Source organism: Littorina saxatilis, unplaced genomic scaffold (genome assembly GCF_037325665.1).
Source record: "Littorina saxatilis isolate snail1 unplaced genomic scaffold, US_GU_Lsax_2.0 scaffold_647, whole genome shotgun sequence".
In the NCBI taxonomy this organism is placed as follows: Eukaryota; Metazoa; Mollusca; class Gastropoda; order Littorinimorpha; family Littorinidae; genus Littorina; species Littorina saxatilis.
The window spans coordinates 54156-67119 of record NW_027125911.1 but is presented as its reverse complement, the minus strand read 5'-3'; positions in this window follow the sequence as shown (position 1 = coordinate 67119).

Here is a 12964-nt window from a genome sequence, read left to right as displayed (position 1 = left end):
AAAGGTCACAGGCGAGTTCCGAAATTTTGTAACCATTACAGTATTTTGCAAAAACACAATCAAAAAGAATAAAAACTCATGCTAAGAGGGTGGTAAATTATGTTTAAAAAATCCGAAAAATTGAAGATATGGATTGTTTGAATGGAATGCAGCGCGAAAAGTACAGAACAAAGAAGTGTCACATATGTTTTATAGAATCTTTTAATATGAAGTGTGTGTAACACTATTGCGGTTTTTAATTTAGCGATGTGAAAAATAGGCCTATGAAATATTCGAAGATCCTTAAAATGTGATATGTTGTAGCACATTCATTTCTGAAGCTATGGTACAAATATGAACATCCAGTCCCTGGTCAAAAAATAAAACTATACTATAGGCAGTTTCCCAACCCTACCTCCTAAATTTCGCGCTCGTCACTTAGGATTCCTCACACTCAGGGATATTAACACATTTCTGAGATAGAAACAGGCAGACCGTTCATTATTTGCATGAGCATAGTTTTCGATGACACACATATTTTCATCATCATTCTATACACAGGGTCATAATTTACTTCTGAAATTAGTGATTGCTTCGATATTTTGAGAAAAACACACAATTAAATCCCTACATCAAGAAGATATAGATTGCTTGAAGAAATGCAGAAGGACACTACTCTTAAGAGCTGTTTTCTCGTTGGAAAAAGTAAACCCCGACCCCCCCAAAAAAGGAAAAAATTAAAGTCTTTATTTTTTGTAAGCCACTCATGCATTTAACAGGTATGATTAAAATGTAAATATCATGTCCCTTAACAAAAAATACAAACAAATATTTTCCAAAACTGTGTAAGCCCCTCATATTTAACAGATATGATTTAAATGTAAATATCATGGACCTGGACAAAAAAGTACAAACACAAGTATTTTTCAAAACCTTAATTTCGTGCAGGTCCTTTTATCCTTCGTGACATAAGCGTACGTGTGCTGTGTTTAGAGATGACAGCGGACACACACACACACACACACACACACACACACACACACACACACACACACACACACACACATACGCGCGCGCAAGCGCACATTCACACTCACACAACCGTTTGCACGCACGCACGCACGCACGCACGCAGCCATATCGCGTACACGCCAACACACACGTGACACACACATACACATACACACACACACACACACACACCACACATATATATATATATATATATATATATATACTAGATGAATACCCGCTTCGTCGGAAGAAGTAGACCCGAATACCCGGCTTTGCCGGGTACCCGGCAAACGCCGGCGAACGCGATTGACGCCACACGAAGGAAGGGAGATAAACGCGCAAAACACTGGAGAAGATAAGGCGGAAGAGTTACTGGGAATGGATGTACAGAAAAACCAAAATCGGTTGAGCGCTGCGCGCTGAGAGCACGTGTTGAAAATTTTCATCGACCAAATTGTGTCCGGGGTCTACCTGAACATGCCCACCAAATTTGAAGCAGATCCATCGAGAACTTTGGCCGTGCATCGCGAAGTGACACAGACAGACAGACAGACAGACAGACACACACACACAAGCCGTATATAGATATACTAGATGAATACCCGCTTCGCCGGGTAGCCGGCTTCGCCGGAAAGAAGTAGACCCGCACCGTACGCCGGCTTCGCCGGTGGCGCACCGTACACGATTGACGCCACACGAAGGAAAACTTCTAAAAATAGTAACGGGAATATGGATTGAGCGTTGTGGACAGTGACCTTCTAAAAATAGTAACGGGAATATGGATTGACGCCACACGAAGGAAGGGAGATAAACACAAAACACTGGAGAAGATAAGGAAGAGTTACTGCGAATGGATGAACAGAAAAACCAAAATCGGTTCAGCGCTGCGCGTTGAGAGCACGTGTGGAAAATTTTCATCGACCAGATTGTGTCCGGGGTGTACCTGAATATGCCCACCAAATTTGAAGCAGATCCATCGAGAACTTTGGCCGTGAGTGGCGCACCGTACGCCGGCTTCGCCGGGTGAGTGGCGCACCGTACGCGATTGACGCCACACGAAGGAAGGGAGATAAACGCGCAAAACACTGGAAAAGATAAGGAGCGTTGTGGACAGTGACCTTCTAAAAATAGCAACGGGAATATGGATTGACGCCACACGAAGGAAGGGAGATAAACGCAAAACACTGGAGAAGATAAAGCAGAGTTACTTGGAATGGATGAACAGAAAAACCAAAATCGGTTCAGCGCTGCGCGCTGAAAGCACGTGTTGAAAATTTTCATCGACCAGATTGTGTCCGGGGTGTACCTGAATATGCCCACCAAATTTGAAGCAGATCCATCGATAACTTTGGCCGTGCATTGCGAACACACACACACACACACACACACACACACACACACACACACACACACACAAACACACACACACACACACACACACACAAGTCGTATATATATGTATAGACTAGATGAATACCCGCTTCGCGCGGTAGCCGGCTTCGCCGGGAAGAAGTAGAGCCGAATACACGGCTTCGCCGGGTACCCGGCTTTGCCGGGTGAGTGGCGCACCGTACGCCGGCTTCGCCGGGTGAATGGCGCACCGTACGTACGCGATTGACACCACACGAAGGAAGGGAGATAAACGCGCAAAACACTGGAGAAGATAAGGAGCGTTGTGGACAGTGACCTTCTAAAAATAGTAACGGGAATATGGTTTGAGCGTTGTGGACAGTGGCCTTCTAAAAATAGTAACGGGAATATGGATTGACGCCACACGAAGGAAGGGAGATAAACGCGCAAAACACTGGAGAAGATAAGGAAGAGTTACTGGGAATGGATGTAGTCTGTGGATCTACAGAAAAACCAAAATCGGTTCAGCGCTGCGCGCTGAGAGCACGTGTTGAAAATTCTCATCGACCAGGTTGTGTCCGGGGTGTACCTGAATATGCCCACCAAATTTGAACTGAGCAGATCCATCGAGAACTTTGGCCGTGCATCGCGAACACACACACACACACACACAGAGAGAGACAGACACAAGTCGTATATATATATATATATAGATAGATGTGTGTCTGGTGTATGTGTGTGTGTGTGTTTGTGCGTGTGTGTCTCTGTGTGTGTTACATCCGAAGGAGTCAAGTTGATTCTGGTGTGGACACGTGCAACACAGTTGCCTTTCTGTAACATATACGTCTGGATTATCCTGCTCAGATGACATTTATTCCTTGTGTACTGTCATTCGCGATACACGGCCAACATAGAAGACTGTTCAGGTTAATCTTTTGGGAAACAACTACCCAGCGCCAGCAAACCAAGTAAACGGGAAGAAGCAACTGATAGATCCGAAAGACCGTACGGTACATGGACAAAACACACGTATGCAGTGTGCTCAAAATCGTTATGCTTATCAGACCACCGATAACACGTGAATGTGTTGACATCTCAAAGTACCGACACATTTTTGTTAACATGCTTGATTGTAGACCGTGGACTGTTCTTGCTGTTTGCCAAATTCGTTTCCCACGCAAAAGCTTTTCCTAGTTGTTCCTGTCAATTGAAACAACTCTCCTGACAGGCACTTTAATGTTTTGCTTTTTCCAAAGCCTTACAGAACAAAAGCCTAACACGGAATTGTCCTAATAAACCATGCGCTGACATACAAACAAACGTGTACAAAAAGAACGTAAAAGTCTGCGACGTAAGTTTTGGCGCTCGATTAAAAACACGAGGTTTTGCGTCATTTTGTCAGCACTTTGTCATGTTGACGTCAATGGAATTGCGTAATAGTGACGCAAATGACCAAATCACGACATAAAGAAACCATTGCAGCATCCGGGTCTCGTTTCATCTGTGACTGCCAATGAGAGTTATTGAACGAGACAAAGCTATGCAGTTTCCTGTTGCAACCGAGACTATTTCCAAGAAAGTGCCAACAGTAAATACAGGTTTGTGAACTTCCCAGTATTTCAAGATGGTATTTTTATTGAGCTGTCTGAACATGTAGGTCAGCAGATGATTGAAAGGTTATTGTTGTGTGTGGTATTTATGTAAAATCAGTGGAGACAAGGCAGATGAAACACAGGTCACACAAATAACATACACGCAAAAAACAACAGTCAATGGATAGTGTTGCTGCAGTAGGCCACCGAAGTGATAATTATTTTTTATTAAATTCTGTAATGTTTTCCCTTACCTATGTTTTTCAAGAATAGATAGTTAATTGCCAAACCTGTTAATTAATTTAGTTGGGGATTCTCATGGAATCCAACAATTGAATTTCATTATAAAATATAGAGAGTCCATGTTCCGCCATAACGCTGACAATTGAAACGTTAGTTTGATATTATTTAGAATATATGTTTATGCCAGATGCCACAGTCGCCGGCTGCTCAGCCCAAAAACCGCTCAGGGCGAAAGGGAAGTAGTCTGGGACCTGGTGCAACTGTGGACTATAGCCTAAGTTTCGGTTCCAGACCAATCAATAATGTGTAGAGGTTCGGAAAACTCTCGTTTTGTTTCTCTTCTCTTGATGTGTTACGGACTCACTCTGGACTCAATCTCTCGGACACAACAGGGGTGCGTTGCATAGAGCGGACGTTCTGTTCGCGAAGAGACAAAAAGTTGTCATGTTGTAAGCAACGCTATGTTCGCGGCGAACTGTTCGCAGCGAACTCAATTCTACCTTCTCTACCCACTTTCAAGTAAATGGACCCATCTCTTCGCTGACGGCCGAGTCCATGCATGCATATTAGGGGCGATCATGCGAACAGTCGCTTTGTACTTGGAACAGCCCTCCCTACCCGCACTGACCAAAGTAGACAAGTCCAATCGCTTACAGCTCAGTCCATGAGTACATTTTAGGGGTGACGCTATCAGGATATCTGTGTGTGTGTGTTTGAGTTTCGTACCCCACGTGGAGAAGCAGGGCCTTTCCTTTTTTTTTTTTGGTGGTCAGATTTGACGGTTGGATTTCTTGTCGAGTCCGTGGAAAAGTGTTGTGGTCTTCATGTCAGTCAATAAAGGTTGATTAAAGGGGAATGTTTAGGAGAAAAAAGCCCGCGTGCTCTCTCTCTCTCTCTCTCTCTCTCTCTCTCTCTCTCTCTCTCTCTCTCCGTGTCTCTGTCTCTCTTTCTCTCTCTGTTCATCTGTCTGTTTCTCCCTTCCTTTCTTTCTCTTTCTCGATCTCTCTATCTGTCTCTCTCTCGCCCCCCTCTCCCTCTCGTCCTTCCGCACACACGCGCGCGTAAACCCCCCCCCCCTCCACACACACACACAAACACACACCCAAAGATATGTTTATATACACACATGCACACACGCGCGCACTCACTCACACATTAACATACACAAACAGTAACACACACATAAATACAAACACGCACGCACGCACACACACACACACACACACACAAGTGTCACTATCTGCATGCATTCTTCTCGCTCTGACTTTTTGTGGACGTCAGCCTTTTCAATCTTAAGTCCGATCTCGTGAAAAAAGCAGATAACGCGACCTTGACACACTTAAAGTGCCATGCAGTAACGTATGTTACTACCAAAACACACAAGCATATACACCCACACAATTCATTACACGGAAATAGGAAGGGAGGGGGGGGGGAGAAAGAGAGAGAGAGAGAGAGAGAGAGAGTGACAGAGAGAGAGACAAACAGAGAGAAAGGCAGAGAGAAAGAGAGAGAATGTGGAGACGGAGAGACAGACGAACATAAAGAATGTGTGTGTATGAGAGAGAGAGAGAGAGAGAGAGAGAGAGAGAGAGAGAGAGAGAGAGCGACAGAGAGAGCGACAGAGAGAGACAGAGACAGAGTCAGAGAGAGACAGAGAGAGACATCAAAATAACCCGCATGAGTCACGTTCTGCACGCATTCTTCTCTCTGTGAATGTTTGTGGTCGTCAGCCTTTTCAATCATAAGTTCGATCTCGTGAAAAAAGCAAAACATACACACACACCATAACACAAACATGCACATACATTCACCCAGAAACAAACACACACATACACACACACACACACACACACACACACAACCTCACACAGCCCCCCCACACACACACATCCACGCACACGAACATATACATTCAAACACACCACCCTTAACACAAACTCACACACACTAACGCACGCATCAACACACACACACACACACACACGCACACACACACACAACACACACACACACACACGCACTCAAACAAGCTAACGCACACACACACCACACACACGCACACACACACATACATACTCACATAATCAAACGCGTGTGCGCGCGCATACACATACACACAGACACACACACACACACACTTACAAACACATACATGCACAGATACAGAAGCACACACACACACACACACACAAACACACACACATAGGCAAACATATAGACACGTATAAACACACACTCGCAGACACGCGCGCGCATACGCACGCATGCATACACACTCACACTCACGCACACACACACGCACGTACACATACAGACAGATGTTGTACATACATAAACACACACACAAGCACACACACACACACACACACACACATACACACACAGACAGAACGTGTGTACATGAGTGCGTGAGCGCGTGCGTGACTGCAAGTGTGTGTGTGTGTGTTTGTGTGTGTGTGTGTGTGTGTGTGTGTGTGTGTGTGTGTGTAAAGCACCTGTGTGTTTGTGTGTGTGTGTGTTAGTGTGTGTGCGTGTGTGTGTTTTATGTGTGTGTGTGTGTGTGTGCACGTGTGTGTGTGTGTGTTTGTGTCTAAGGTTGTGCGTGTGTGTGTGTATGTGCGCGCGTGTGTGTATGTGTGTGTTTTTGTGTGTGTGTGTGTGTGTGTGTGTGTTTGTTTGTTTGTTAGTGAGATAGTGAGAGAGAGAGAGAGAAAGAACGAAAGAGAGAGAGAGAGCGTGAATGAGAGAGAGAGAAAAAGAGATGAGGAGGGGAAGAGAGAGCAAAAGGGAGAGAGATAGAAAGAGAGCAAAAAAGATAAGAGAGAGAGACTTTCATACGGACACAAAGAGAGACAGACAGATTTAGAGAGATATGGAAAGAAAGAGAAAGACATAGGGAGAGGGAAGGGAGAAAGAAAGAATGAATGAAAAAGAGAGAGACAGAGACGTATAGAGGGACTGAGAGAGAGAGAGAGAGACAGACAGAGACAGAGAGAGAGAGAGAGAGAGAGAGAGAGAGAGAGAGAGAGAGAGAGAGAGAGAGAGAGCAAGCAAGACAGAGAGAGAGACTGCGATAGAGGGAAAGAGACAGAGAGAGAGTCAACCGGCAAGCTCAGTACAGTGCAATAGTTTCTGACGTGCCACCTCTCAGGTACGTTACAGAATGCTCCCCGGAAACACCCGTTGCCTAGACCATTCTCGGCGAGCGGTCGCCATTGTTACGCTTCAGTGACCCCAGACAATGGTACTTGTACCGAGCGCTTGCTAACGCTCGCGAGCGCCACAACAAAACTATGCGTTGCCTAGAAAACGTTCGCAAACGTTCTGTGGCGCTCTGCCTATGCAACGCACCCCAGATGACATTGTGACAACAACAGCAGTATACTGGCATGACAACTTTATTTGTGTCTCTCGATCTTCCCTCCTCCTCTTCGCCAACCCGACCGAGGCCGGTGGCTACTAACCACAACATACAAGCGGGTTGAACTACATCTCCTCAGTCAGTGGAGCCGAGACACGAACTGAATACTTGTATGTATGTAAGTTTCTATTTGTGTCCCCAGAATAAAAAACGCTGGCGCTGGACCCGAGTACTCTTCAGACTGGCTCGCTCCCCCAGTATGAAAGTTTTTGTCTTGTGCATGTGGATTTAAAAAAAAAAAAAATTTTTTTTATTTATTCTACACAATTAAAAAAATTATTAGAGTAAAATAAAACATGAAATCGTTAATAATAAACAATAGTAAACAAGAATTTATAAAAAAAATAAAAAATAAATAAAAATAGACGGCCCATGCCGGGAATCGAACCCGGATCACTTTGGCCATAGACGAATCGCTTTCCACCCGGATCACTTGGATTAAACAAATAAAATAAAAATATTTATTTATTTTACACAATTAAAAAAATTATTAGAGTAAAATAAAACATTAAAACGTTCATAATAAACAATAGTAAACAAGAATTTATTAAAAAAAATTTAAAAAAATGTAAAAAAATTAAAAATAGACCGCCCATGCCGGGAATCGAACCCAGATCACTTTGGCCATAGTCGGAAACGCTTTCCACCAAGCCAACAAATCTGACATTCGCAAGTGAACTCAAATGCCTATAGTCCTCGCGCAGTGGTACACGCACGCAAGTAAACAAGAATTAAAAAAAAAATAGACCGCCCATGCCGGGAATCGAACCCGGATCACTTGGATTTAAAAAAAAAAAAAAAAATTTATATTTATTTTGCACAATTAAAAAAATTATTAGAGTGAAATAAAACATTAAAACGTTCATAATAAACAATAGTAAACAAGAATTTAAAAAAAAATAAAAAAATATAGACCGCCCATGCCGGGAATCGATCTCGGATCACTTTGGCCATAGGCGGACGTGATTCGCACCAGCTAGCTGGCTGTTCCATTAGCTGCACGGCAGTTGTACTCCCACCGCCAAACCTCCCCCCGTTAAGAGTCGTTTTTGTGGAATATTTCGCATTTAGGTCCCAGGTAACATTATGAAGTTTTAATACGATCAATCGGACCTATTATCAAGTTAGTGTATCAACTTTTGAACGAACTGCGCCCAGTAGTTTCCCAGCAATAAGCTGTTAAGTCGAGACGAACAGACAGACAGACAGACAGACAGACACACAATTAAAGTCTGCAGGACCCTAGTACTGCGTACTCGGGGATAAGTATCTATTTGGGACATGAAGTGGTTGTACGCTAAGTCTGAATACTTGTATGTATGTAAGTTTCCATTTGTGTCCCCAGAACAAGCATCTATTTGGGACATGAAGGGGTTGTATGCTAAGAGCTGAATACTTATGCTGGTGATGCTATTTATACTGTACGCGCGGACTGCTCTGAAAGCCGCTCTCGAATATTCCCAGAACGGCTGTCTACCACCGTATGCTAGCCAAATCTGTGTTTGGTTAGGATCTTTGACAGCTGATAACTTTACAAAAAATGCACACAAAATCGGTTTGTTGCTATAAAACCAGCATGAAAAATACTTTTAAACCATGTTATAAGATAGAACTTTGGAAGTCCAGATCAAAAAGTAATTATGATTAATTACTCAGAATCAATGACCGATTAACGATCAAAACCCAGCAAAATAAAGATTGCTAACATCTAGCACTTCCTGTACCAAATACAATTCACTCCATTACAAAATGAACTCCTGAACTTTCCATACATTGTGTCATACTTGTGGTAAAATGGAACTTATGACAAGTTATGTGACGTAAAACTTGACAAGGAAACACAGGTTGCAAAATGACGTGTGTGACGTCACGCGGCGAGACACCGGTCAAACTGAGGAAACTTTGATTTACTTGATCCAAACATTTATTAATGCACGTTAACTCAAAAAGTATCTTAAGGGAATAAGAAATGAAGTGCACCAAGTTAGATTTACGGAAAAGTTACAATTATGGAGATAATAGGGAAATTCCAGACGTCACCTACTTGGCGCTAAAACTCAGATAGCGGCGAAGGTTTGTGTCGGAGCTGATCGAACATTAAAGCAATTTAAGGAACAACAGGGCCTTAAAAATACTTAAGCACTAACATACAGCAACATAGTGTCTATATCCATTCATTATTGACATCTAAAAGTAATATGTAGCCTTAGATTGCATAAAATAGCACGTGCACTCAAGCAAATCTAAAAATAGATTTTAGGCGGATTAAAATATGGCCGCCGCTCAGATGTAAACAAGCAGTTCGTGTCGTCTGCTAAGGCGCAGAAAGTTTGTTAGGGCACTTGGCTGTAAGGGCAAAAGTCTGTTAGGCACACCAGTACTCTTTGTTAACAGATAAAGAATAGACACCAAACACAAACTGATCGGCAACAAAGACTAAACTGGACAATGACAACAGCCCAACTCTATAATTGGTGACTGGTCACCCTGTCACAAATGGTACAGCACCGAAGCTCAAACGGTGGTGCCAGCACACCCTGGCAGCATGCAGAATAAAATTTGTCAATCAAAAGTGAATAGAAGCCAATAAAGACCCCCCGCGGGTTAGGGGGAGTCCCATATTGGTTGGGACGAGAAAGAATTTACCCGATGCTCCCCAGTAAGAGGCAACTAACGGATTCTGTTTCTCCTTTTACGTTAAGTGTTTCTTGCATAGAATATAGTCAATTTTTGTAAAGATTTTAGTCAAGCAGTAGGAAATGTAAGAAATGTTAAGTCCTTTGTACTGGAAACTTGCATTCTCCCAGTTACCAGTAAGGTAATATATTGTACTACGTTGCAAGCCCCTGGAGCAAATTCTTGATTAGCGAACAAGAAACAATTGACAAGTGGCTCTATCCCATCTCCCCCCTTCGCGATATAACCTTCGTGGTTGAAAACGACGTTAAACGCCAAATAAAGAAAAGCCAATAAAGGCATGTAATGAAATAAACCAGGGACAAAATTATGGCATGGACAACCAATCATTAGAGGCTAGCTCATTCCAGTGACAGGAACTAAAAAATCAGCAAATTTACGAATTTATTCAGCAAGGTGATAACAATAATAGCTTGCAATATAATACCATCATGACAAGGATAAGAATCTAAATTTGCATTGCAATATGTAAACAAGTCGCGTAAGGCGAAAATACAACATTTAGTCAAGTAGCTGTCGAACTCACAGAATGAAACTGAACACAATGCAACGCAGCAAGACCGTATACTCGTAGCATCGTAAGTCCACCGCTCATTGCAAAGGCAGTGAAATTGACAAGAAGAGCGGGGTAGTAGTTGCGCTGAGAAGGATAACACGCTTTTCTGTACCTCTCTTCGTTTTAACTTTCTGAGCGTGTTTTTAATCCAAACATATCATATCTATATGTTTTTGGAATCAGGAACCAACAAGGAATAAGATGAAAGTGTTTTTAAATTGGTTTCGAAAAATTAATTATATCATAATTTTTATATTTTTAATTTTCAGAGCTTGTTTTTAATCCAAATATAACATATTTATATGTTTTTGGAATCAGAACATGATAAACAATAAGATGAACGTAAATTTGGATCGTTTTATAAAATTTCTTTTTTTTTTTACAATTTTCAGATTTTTAATGACCAAAGTCATTAATTAATTTTTAAGCCACCAAGCTGAAATGCAATACCGAAGTCCAGCCTTCGTCGAAGATTGCTTGGCCAAAATTTCAATCAATTTGATTGAAAAATGAGGGTGTGACAGTGCCGCCTCAACTTTTACAAAAAGCCGGATATGACGTCATCAAAGGTATTTATCGAAAAAAAGAAAAAACGTCCGGGGATATCATTCCCAGGAACTCTCATGTCAAATTTCATAAAGATCGGTCCAGTAGTTTGGTCTGAATCGCTCTACACACACACACGCACAGACAGACAGACAGACAGACAGACACACACACACACACACACACACACACATACACACACACACACACACACACACATACACCACGACCCTCGTCTCGATTCCCCCTCTATGTTAAAACATTTAGTCAAAACTTGACTAAATGTAAAAAGGGGATAACTAGGAAACAAAGGGATGGGTGGGAGGGAAAATACGAAGAATAAGTCAAAAGTAGAGACAGAGCAAATTTGATGTTGTCTGTAGGTAGACAAAGAAGAGAGTGACCGGACGCGGTCAAGGGGAAAGCATCCACGCTAAGCTGTCTGGAACATAATCTCTGGCATTACCCAGGGATTGGTCCATGTGCTGCTCATTAATATTCATGAGGTTAACAGAGGAATTCCGATTTCCCATAAATCTTTCTTTCTTTATTTGGTGTTTAACGTCGTTTTCAACCACGAAGGTTATATCGCGACGAATTTCCCATAAATGTCCTTGTTACTCACTTACTTATGTTTTTCAAGAATAGATAGTTAATTGCCAAACCTGTTAATTGATTTAGTTGGGGATTCTCATGGAATCCAACAATTGAATTTCATTATAAAATCTAGAGAGTCCATAAAGCTTTTGGGGCTGTTCCGCCATAACGCTGACAATTGCCAGGCAATTGGTTGCGCAGCGCCAAAAGTAGGAAGTAAGAAAAATAGTGGCCTATGCAACAACACTGATTAGGGGGCAATCCGACAGATGGAGACGGGTATCGATATGGGTAGATTTGAGCAGTGTTCTGGTATCGAACATCCTTCGCGTGGTTGGTAAAGACTATGTTGTTGTTGTGGATACCAAGACAGGAGAACATCCCTGCACAAATTCAAACAGAGAGATTCCCGGCCACAATGGTCACATAAATTGTACTGGAAGCTATAATACTGTCTGCTTTTGCCAAGGAGCTGAAAAAAGGGGTAGAAATTACCAGAGGAAAGGAGGTTAGTCCAAACAGACATGCATGACAGGGCAGTAACCATAAGAACCTGGGAGAGGTTACAGAGCACACTCTGCCCGTCCTGGTTAGTTCACCACTGAGAGACACACCGAACAATGCAGTTAACATAATAACACTAAGGAGAGGTTACAGAGTACACTCTGCCCTTCCTAGCTGCACACTGAACCCTTGACAAGGTGGGATTGGAACTAGAGTGCGGACGAACGCCCTGAGGACCGTATGTATGTTTTGAAGGCATCTGATTTCCATCTTCCTAGCTGACGAATCTGGGCATCGGACAAGCCTCGCTCGGCTGCTGCAGTTGCTGCACCAATACGAAAGCTATGGCTATGGTAATGAGAGGGGTCAACCTGACAAATGACCAAAGCTCGTTTGAACACTGTTTCGAATTCCTTACGTAGGACTGCACAAGCCTCCTTAACAATGTCATGATAAGTCTAT